Below are 10,525 nucleotides of genomic sequence, written 5' to 3' on the forward strand. Positions count from 1 at the left end.
AGATGAATCCTGCATTAATTACTTTCCTTTGATTCTGATGGCTTCTCAGGGATGCAATTTCCAGGGTTTACATAAATGTTTTTATTTAGTGTGATAAATTGAGACATGAATCCTTTGTAAAAGGGAGAAAGGAGAGTAATCGGATTCTCTGCAGAGATGGCAATGTATCGGAGACAGCTTGAAATGTTTTATCTTCATCTACTAAAAATTCCAGGCTGAAAAGAGTAAAATTACCTCCTCTCTCTAAATGCTTTTACCCTAGTGGCATTATATAATTATCCACAAAAGGGTATGTCATATTACACAATCACTACCTTTCCCTTAGCTGGAGATTTCAAAGATAAATAGATGAGAAATAATGTCGCTTAAAAGACACATCGAAAGCTCATCCAGACAAGCTTTCCTGTATCAGTCTTTCTTGCAGTAAGTGAAACTATATATATATATGTATATATATATGTATATACATATATATATACATATATATATGTATATACATATATATGTATATATACATACTCTTAACTTGTTCTTCTCTCTTGACATAGCTCAGGAGATCCTTCGTGCATTCTCCAACTTGAGCTCCTTCCACTTTCTCCAAGCACACTGTCATCTTTTCAGTTCACTGATTATCCCAAGCTCATTCATGTCTCAGGGCCTTTGCATATCCGGCCAGATCCTTCTTCTTCCCACCCTTCACAACCACCATGCTCCACTTGAGATGGTTTTTACCATGTTTTTCTTTAACACGTCATCCTGTTCATTTTCTTTATAGTGCTTATCAAAATTTGAAAAAAATAAGTGTTACTTCTTATCTGTCTTCCCCAGCTCCATCAGCACTGCTAACGTGTCTGAGTTGCATGTCATGTATAACCAGCAGCTAGTCCGTCATCAGTGCTCAATATCTCTCTGTAGAAAGAATGAATGAAAGGAATTTCTACCCAAATTTTTAGCTGTTGCCTTACACCTTATATGCTTAGAAATTGCTATTATAACCTTATATTCTAAACACAAATATACTTCTATAGGTAGGGGAAACTTCGTCCACACAGTTCACTAAGGTTGTAAGCAGGGAAGCAATAACTGAGCTTTTTTGAAACTTAGGATCTATTCTGCTAATGTTCACTTCCTAGTAAGCTTCAAATATGTATAGAAATGGAACATGAGGCTTGAAACTGTCAATATAATAAGGAACTTTTTTTACCAAAAGCATCCTGTCCACTTTGGAGAATGAGATGTTGAGCCTGTATTACGTCCCCCTCCCCTCCAGCTATGTGCTCCTCAGGTGACAGAAGAGAAATTCCCCAAACAACAATTTGAACTCAAAGGAAATAATTACTTCACTTAACTTAAGTAACATCCAAAGTAATACTATTTCTTTCTTTTGGTGTTCATTCATGATGGACAATAGCCCAACTTTTCCTTTTAAAAAAAAATTCCTGAATTTTGCCAACCATTATTAAAATGTTAAATCATTTCTGAGCCATCAGTAGCTTGATCTTAATCCCATCTTTTAAAAAAAAATCCCTTCTATTAAACATAACTGTGTTTCACGATGTATAAGACATGCTGAAAACGTGTTGATGCAAGCCGAGATGTGCTGGTAGACTGAGCAGGGACAGGATGGTGGCAGAGAGAGCACTTATTGTGCCCCAAACCACCTCCCCGGTCCTGATTGCTCGCAGGCGCGTGAGTGAGGCCATCCCTGCCTCCTCCTTCAACTACACATACATGAATCGGTATCNCTTGATTTCTTAATCCCATCTTTTAAAAAAAAATCCCTTCTATTAAACATAACTGTGTTTCACGATGTATAAGACATGCTGAAAACGTGTTGATGCAAGCCGAGATGTGCTGGTAGACTGAGCAGGGACAGGATGGTGGCAGAGAGAGCACTTATTGTGCCCCAAACCACCTCCCCGGTCCTGATTGCTCGCAGGCGCGTGAGTGAGGCCATCCCTGCCTCCTCCTTCAACTACACATACATGAATCGGTATCTAAGATGGTTCCATGTTACAAGAAGTTGATAGGAAATATAGTCATTATATCAGATCAACACAGTTTTCCTGGAAAGGCCAGAGAGTGGCTATCTCAGACTCTGTGAGTCACACAATCTCTGTCACAACTACATGGATGATACAGAAATATACATGAATAGGTGTGTTAGGATAAAACTTAATTTATAAGAATAGTCTGTGGGCCAGATTTGGCCTGTGGCTGTAGTTTGCCAACCCCTGAATTAAAGGATTCTATGTAGCTTGCTTTGTGAGTCAGCCACAGGGTAAATTCAGACTCAGAACTAACATCTATCAAACACTACTAAATGCCCAGGTTTTCAGACAGTGTCGTAACTAAGCTTCACAACTGATCCGTAATTGGTTGGTATGAAAACTGAAACTGCTTGCCTAGTAACTTGGATAGCCTGACCATGAATCCATTCTCCTCCTTAAGACTCTGGAGTCAAACAACCCAGGTATGAATCTTACCTGGGCTATTTACCAACTGGGTGCTTTCTGCAAAGTTACTCAACTTTTGTGTGTCTCGGGATCTCCTCCACCTCATGCAATGTTATAAGAATTAAGAAAGAAAACAAATCATCCTTAGACCAGTATCCTGTGTTCAGTGCGTGTGGCCAGCTTCAAACACAATTCTGCAGACACTTAAGGTTCCAGGGAGTTCTTTCAAAAGTTCCACAGATATTTGATGCAAATGACAATGCTGTTAAAGCATTTTATCACTTAAAAAACTTAAATAAAACGAAACTTATGCCCCTGCACTGTGTACCAAATTTAATCTCTTTTCTGCCTCTGTGTATTAACATGTCCTGTCTGTTAACTTTTTTTGTGCTCAGACATTGAAGCAAAGCTTTTCCTGTTCTGTTTATTTTAAGATTTTGCAGAGAACTCAAGGTAAGCTGATAAGTTAAATATTGCCATTTTTAGCTGCTTATCTATGTGAATCAGAATTGTCTTGACACTGCAACCAAAGTAGAAAGTATAAAATTGGAGGTTGAAGTGGATATGATTTCCATTTCTAATTTTGTGTTAATCAGAAAAAAACGTCATTATTCCCATTGATTGATTTCATAACAAGTAAACATTGAAATTATTTTAAAAAATCTTTATACTAAAAATGACTGTCTGTTTTCTCTGTCTCATACATTGAAGATTTATGCAAATTTTCATTTGGAGCTAAAAAAGACATTCCCCAGCAAAAACACTTAACTAACACTTCACTAGACCAGAGTTGTTTCTTTAGATCAAGGCTTTTTTAAGAACAAGTCTTAAAATTCCTAGCATGTAAATGATTCTTGTGTATCTTTTTAAAAGATCACTCCCTGATAACTAGAACAGGGCAAGTGGTTACCAAGTGACCTTCTTCATTCTCCTCCAGTGCCCACCATCATCATAGTGCACTAGTGGCCTTAATAAATATTTCTCCTTGGAGCTTCCTGAAAATCCTCTGAGTTTGCCAGGAGGGTAGTATTAGTCCCATTTTAAAAATGAAGAAACTGATTGAGATTTTTGAAAGTATAAATGACTTCCCAAGATCATGCTACTGAGCAAGTGGCAGAGTCAAGATTCCAATCAGGAGACTTACAAGTACTGGTCCAGAGCTTTTTCCCATCAGTGATACTGAAAAGATGGCTGGGATTTTGGAGTGGGGTTTTGGGAGTTCAGAGGTCAACCTTCAGCCTTTGCCAAGGCCAATGGAGATGCAGTCTCACCAAGCATATCTCACTCCTTGGTTGTTTTCCTACACGACCACCGGGCTCTCTAAGGATAAAAGAACAGCCTAAGGACTTGCGAAATGTTTTAATTAATTTGCCTGGCCTCTGTCTTACTTTCTGCAAGAGTCATTTGGCATACCACTTTGCTAAAAGATCCACATACGGGTCTCAACCTCAGTCCTGATTACATCTCCTAGACTTTATGTCCCATGAGGGAGAGATAGTATTGGGTGTTTATATATACAGCACATAGAGACATCCAACCCATATCTGTGAATAAACATAGGATGGAGTCAAACATCATGCCACGTTCTTTACCTTCAGACCTCTTTTCTTTTTGCTACCACTATTTTGCGGCCACTTATGCAGGAATGTCGCAGCAGACTTCCAAGTGATTTTTGAAATTTTGATCCTACGTCCCTCAGATTTTTTTTTTTCTTATCACCATCGGCATCTCTTCTCCAAGTTCTCCAGCAAGGTTTCTCTAGTGCCTCTTTGAACAAAACAAGTTTCTCTTCCTGGGATCCAAGTTTCTCCCCAATATGGGCACTAGTATCTGTCATGCATCCTCTCTGCTCCGATCTTGTCATTACCCCCCGCCCCTTCATATACAGGGCAGGCTCCCTGATGCCTTGTGGCTTTGTCATGCTTGTCTCTCTGCCAGGTTACTTTTCTCTCCACAAATCCAAATCCTAACCTATGATTTCAGACCCAATCCAAACTTCATTTTCCATAAACTCTTCTCTAGTAATTTTAGCCCTTTATAATTTTCATAACACAAATTTTATACTTGATGACACTTATGTTATTTTATGGGTTAGTCCAATCTCTATGGAGACTGTAAGCAACCATATAAATTATACCCACATCTTCCTGCCTCTCCCACTGTAGCTAGCCACTAAATTAAATGCTTAATAAAATAATTCATAGATTTAACTAAATTGAAATCATCCCAAAGCACAGATAAAAAAAACAAACACTTTCTAGACCTGTCCTATATGTGGTCCATGCTTATCTCAAGATAGTTTTCCAGTGTACTTTCAATAAAAGGGAAACCTAAGTTACAGTTTTATAGTTTGTTTTTCCTCCTTGGGTGTTGCCATTGTTATTGATGTTTATTAAATAAAATCTGAGATGGAAGCATATATAAGCGCCTAAGAATGAAACATAGCCAATATCTAACAACTGCCCGCCTTCTAACTGGTTAAACAAAATGAGTGACACATTGGCTAGACAAACTCTTTTCACCTGAGAAGATCTCTATTGATTTCCTTTCCTGTTATCTAGAAGATTTGGGAGAGTCTAATGGCATTTCCAAAGATGTCAATGGGTGGGACATGATTCTGCCTTTCACATCTACTGATGTGAAAACTAAATACAAGAGATTCTTTTGAGTGAGATTCTCTCTGTGATTTCTCAACCCCTATGTATTTTTTTAATACAATAGGAATGAAAGGCAAATTTTATTTGTATTTAAGAAATGAAAAGAGAAGTTGTCAGTTGTTAATATCAGGGGACATTTTACACCTGTTCCAGAAGATGAAAATACGTTTTTGTCTTGGAGCCAATCTGTAAGGCGAGTTCCTTTAACACAGGAGGAGGCCGGCCTGGTTGTGGCTGAGGCCTGGGCGGAGGAGGAAAGCGCGAGGAAGAGGAGCCCACCACTGCCGTAGGTTTATCCATTCTGAAAAGCCAGTATTCTTTTTCTACCTGAAGTTGATGTCGGGATGATTGGAGAACAAGCCATGGGTTGACTGAGCAGAGGCAATCTGTTGTATTCTGTTCTCCAAACCCAGAGATAATCAAAGACTTATTTCATCTCTTGGCTGACCTAACTTTTGAGTGGGAAGTGAACTAAGGATGTAAGATAGCTGGATAATTTGAGCATATTAAAAAAAAAAAATCAGCATGCCTCCTGAAATTGGTCAGACTTACCGATATTTTTTGTTCTCTTTACCACTAACTTGGAGTTTTGTTTGTTTGTTTTCTGTATTCCAGACTCCTCTGTTGCCGTGGGATTTAATCTATTGGATAAGAGTAAATGACTTAAACATTAATCATATTTGCAAAAAGCACCAAAAGATGTTAAGGCTATACACAACCTAGAATTATACCCCAGGGTAGAAACTGACTAGGCCAATTAGGACAGAGTTCTATAAAAATTTAGATATTTTCCTTAAATTCCCAACTGGAAATTGCTACTCTTTGTGTCGCTGTTCATTAGTCATTTAAGCCTTAGTCATGTCGATTTTATTAAGACTACCCCACTCTTGGGGCATGGAAGAAAACGAGGAGTGCACACACTTGTTAGGAAAAAGAGCACTGGACTGGATGGAAGCTGAAAGATCTGGGCTCCAGTCCTAGTGCCTCCCTGTGTGACCTGGGACAAGCATCTTCACCTTTCTGGTCTCTCATCTGATGTACACAGAAGGGTTTGAACTAGGATAGATTACCAAATTGTGCTCAGTTAGTGGGGGTGGTGGGTGAAAGCAAAGCCTGCCTCAGAATGCCCACAGTCCCTTTTCTATTCCCTGGAATGTTCACCACCCCGTCACACCCCCAGATCTGTACATGGGTCATTTCTTCCCATCACTTAATTCTCTGCTATAATGTACTCCCTTGAAAGTCCATTCCAGACAGTTCTCTCTAATGCATCCTTTCTCAGTTATTCCTTATCCCTTACCCTGCTTTACTTTTGCTCACGGGATGTTTCACTACTTACAAATACATACATTTTTATGCATTTCCCTTTTTGTTAGCTGTCTCCTTCCCAAGTATATAAGCATTCTGAGAGCAGGGATCTTGTCCATTTTATGTATGTTTAAAACTGTACATGGCATATAGTAAGGATTTAATAAATATTTATTAAAGGAATGAATGGGTGACTGAGTCTCCGCCTGGCACAGGTGGCAATATGCTAGAAGGGGGTGACAGTTGGCACTTCCAGGCTCTGCCAGTTTGCCACAGACCCATCTCTCCTACTGAGTTCCCAGTGCTGAGTCCATTTGTTATTAGAGCTGATTTTCTTGTATCCCACTTTTACCATTGATGTTCCTGCTTGCTCTGTGTAGGCATTTCCATTTATGACCTGATACTCCTGAGCTAAGATGTGTTCTGGCCAAAAAAAAAAAAAAAAAAAAAAAAAAAAGTCTGCTGCTAAAAATAATTTGAAAACTCCTGGACAAGAGGACCTTTCAAATCCCTTCCAGCACTAACAGCCACTGAATTCATGCTTCACAGCCATTCAGATCTGTAAGTATGAAATACAAGACGTGTGTATTCAACTTTCCTTCATCGCCTCCTTTAAATGCTTTTTTTCCCTCTTTTTTGAGTCAATCCCCGCAGGAGCACACCACGTGAGCCCATTAGGAGAACAGTTCCTTCCCACCTGCCACCCGAGCCAGCCCACGATCTCAGCTTCTCCACTCCACTCCTGATCATGGGCAGCCATTCCAATCCTGAGTGGCAGGGTTTGCAAAGACAGCTGTTGGGCTCCCCACACATTTGGAGGAGGGGAAAATGTGAGGTAGGTTGCTACATTCTTCTACTCCTTTTTACGGAAAGAAACAGCTGCGATCTTGGTGTGTAAGAAGGAGTAAACAAAAGCAGACAGCGCCCAGCTCCGCTGAGCAGCCAGAAATCGAATGGCTTGTTCCCCCACCGTGGGCGCCATCCCTGTCCCCTCCGCTCTGTCCCCCCACAGCCCGGAGGAGAAGCAAGGTCTTTACATGCCCTGTTTACTTGACCGAACCCTGTCCAAGATGTGCGATTGGACCCGAAAGAAACGCGTGTGCGGGTGTTCCCCGCCTCGTTCAGCAGTCGGTTCCTGGCTATCACAAAGGCATGGTCAAGTTGCGGCAACGCTGCGTGCACCGGGCAAAAATGCAAGGTTTCTGCGAGGCGGCGTCGTGGGCTTCAGCGGCGGGCAGGCAGGGGTGTCCGCATCTGCGCAGCTCTGCGCAGACCAGCAGGTCTCCCTGCGGGGGAAAGTCAAGGTATGCTCAGAGGAACTCTCTGATTCCACTGTGGCCGGCTCGTTCTTTTGTTTCCCCTTCGCTTTTATTTGCTGATACAGAAAACAGTGTATTCATGTATTCCTTCTCCCACCCCCATCCCTCTTCACTGCCAGGGCCATCTGTCCGCCTGAGACCGTCTTTGGTTGCACAGTTTTGAATCCAGGGGACAATCCAAATGAAGAAGTGATTGTCCCTTCATGTTTTCTCTGAAGGGATTAAAATTTTTTAAAAACACCCTTTGTTTGTGCTCCTTGCACGTTCTCCAGTTGAAATACCGCACTCATTGAACTGCCAGGAATAAACCCTGGGAGCAGACAGTGTGCTGCTGTGACGTCAATGTGTTAAGCAAGGGCCCTGTTTCCTAAATATGCTGGAATGGAGTGCATTCTTTATTAAAGGAAAAAGGGGGGGGTGGCGCTTTGGATGGTTGACATAGTTATATTTTCAACCTCTTCTGCTCCGTTTAAAACTAAGATTCTTTGTCTTCATGGGTGTCTTTTAAGACAGCATGGTTGGCAAGTAAATGCAGTGAAAAATGAAAAAAAAAATCTTTTGTGCCCTGACCTTCCTGAATTCAGTAACTCAAGATAGCCACACACCTGTGAGTGTGAATCAAAGATAGTCACAGACCCCATAAGAGATAAAGAAGGAATTGGTCTACAGGATTCTTTTATCCTGAGGTGCTTCACGTCACCCCGTTGTGTTGCTGTTTTTTACAAAGCCATTGCTCCTCTAAGAAGTATTGATTTAGTCTGGTTAAACATGTCAAGTGAGAGGAAATGATCAATGAATCACTTCTTCAAAACATTTATCCCAGCAATGGCATCTGCCAAATTAAAGAAAATTGTTTCCTAGGTCTCCTTCTCCACCTCTCGTCATTATCATCACTTTTTGTCGCTGCTGTTGTGTGACCTGAAGGAGCATGAGATGACCTTCCTCAAATATCTGGGTTTTAAATTTAATTCGTATTTCCTAAGCAAACTGGGTTAGGCCCAAACTGCCCCGTAGTCTGTGGAAACGTTATCAGCAAAGGCATTCACCTCAGAAGAGAGCAAACTCAGACAATCGCCCGTGGGCCCATCTTTCCAACCATCTCCTGGATTCTGGTAGCCTGTTCTGAGCCAAAGATCTCTTTAGAGGAGCCTGAGTGGCTCAGTCAGTTAAGCATCTGTCTTGGGTTCAGGTCATGATCTCAGGACCCTGGGATCCAGCCCCACATCAGGCTTCTCGCTCAGCGGGGCGTCTGCTTCTTCCTCTGCCTGCTGTTCCCCCTGCTTGTGCTCTCTTGTTCTCTCTCTCCCTCTGTGTCCAATAAATGAATAAAATCTTTAAAAATAAAATAAAATCACTCACTGTCAGACTATATTTTCGACATTTAGGAATAGCCAAAGTCCTTACAAATCCTGGATAAATCTGGAGGAAAACCACTTTGAATCAATGATTTCCATGATCTCTAAAATTCAATAAATGGTATTTCTTAAAATTAATGGAAGTCAACCTATGACAGGTTCAGCAGGGGATCAACTCAAGGGGAATTTACGGATAAAGTGACTATAAGACAGCTTCACTCAAGGGGGATCCCCCAGTTGGTTTCTGCAGCAGAATTTCTCTGAGGCCAGAGTGTCTGCAAAGACATTGCTTCTGTCTTTTAATTAGAAGAGCCAGCCAGCCATTTGATAAGTGCACCCTCAGTGCCAGAAACTGTGTGTGTACGTGGTGTCTCTAATACTCGCAAGCATGCCATAGTAGGATAGTCACGTTGTTTTTTTCAGATCAGGAACCTGAGCCCTAGGAATGGAAAGTAGCACACCCTAGGCCACGCAATTTGATAGGTACGCTTTTTCAGGAAAAGGGCATAGTTGATCTAAAAGAACCACCTTTCCAAAGAAGCCATATAGACTCAGAGTGCCAATTTCTTCTGCAGTTTAATGCATTCCTGATAATGAGGGATTTTGGGGAGCTAAATTAATTCCTTGCTATGTCCTAGGATACTATTTATGTGTTCTTATGAGGGTCATTCATTTTGTATACTGAATACTTATTTGAAAGGATCATTGCCTTACTCCATGTGCTAATTTGTAGGGAGAAGTTTATGTATTTGGGGAATTTAATTCATTCTGCATTTTATCCAGGAAATGAAAGCCAGATGTTTTTTGAACATTTGTTATTTGCTTTAAATAAAAGCTTAGGTTAGGATAAGAGAGATCTATTGATCGGCCATTGCATCTTCCTCTGAAGAAAGTGAAACTTTTCATATCCTACATCTTACGGTCCCTTAAAACTTTAGGATGGACTCTAATAAAAAGAAAACATTTAAAAATTCCTTTTATTTGTAGATGGCAGGGGTGGGAAGGTGCACTCAACTACATTAACAGAGCTCTCAATTCATCTAAATTCAAAGCAAAGGGCCTCCGGAGTGTCAGGGACCTTGAGAGAAAGCACTTTCTAGGAGAGTTCACTGCCAGGTTCACAGAGAGGTCAGGGTCCTCCTGCACTCTGGAGGCTGGATCCTCGGATTCCATTTCAGGCAGCGACACTCCAATAGTAAAAGGAGCTCATGGAGTCTGGTCCACGTGTGTCTGCTGGCTCGCCCGCCTGTCTGGCATCTCTGCCTCTCCTCTTCCACACTCCCCTGCACGACCTTCCAACCCGAATGAGCTGTCCCTCCAAATACCACCCTAACTCATGCAACAGCTGGAGGTGAGAGCGAAATAGCCTGAGCTCATGCGAAGGGCATTAGCATTGAATTTTCTTTCTTTCTTTCTTCTTCTTTTTTTTT

At 41.2% G+C, this 10,525-nt stretch overlaps 1 long non-coding RNA gene across 1 annotated transcript; it reads left to right on the forward strand.

Annotated features, from left to right (window-relative positions):
- Window positions 1–6,872: 6,872 nt before the first annotated feature.
- LOC109491028 lies at window positions 6,873–7,469 on the forward strand. Its single transcript, XR_002144408.2, has 3 exons — window positions 6,873–6,982; window positions 7,063–7,256; window positions 7,434–7,469. It is a non-coding gene; the product is annotated as an uncharacterized LOC109491028 (long non-coding RNA).
- Window positions 7,470–10,525: the final 3,056 nt, after the last annotated feature.

This window comes from Ailuropoda melanoleuca, chromosome 15 (genome assembly GCF_002007445.2).
Source record: "Ailuropoda melanoleuca isolate Jingjing chromosome 15, ASM200744v2, whole genome shotgun sequence".
Lineage (NCBI taxonomy): Eukaryota > Metazoa > Chordata > Mammalia > Carnivora > Ursidae > Ailuropoda > Ailuropoda melanoleuca.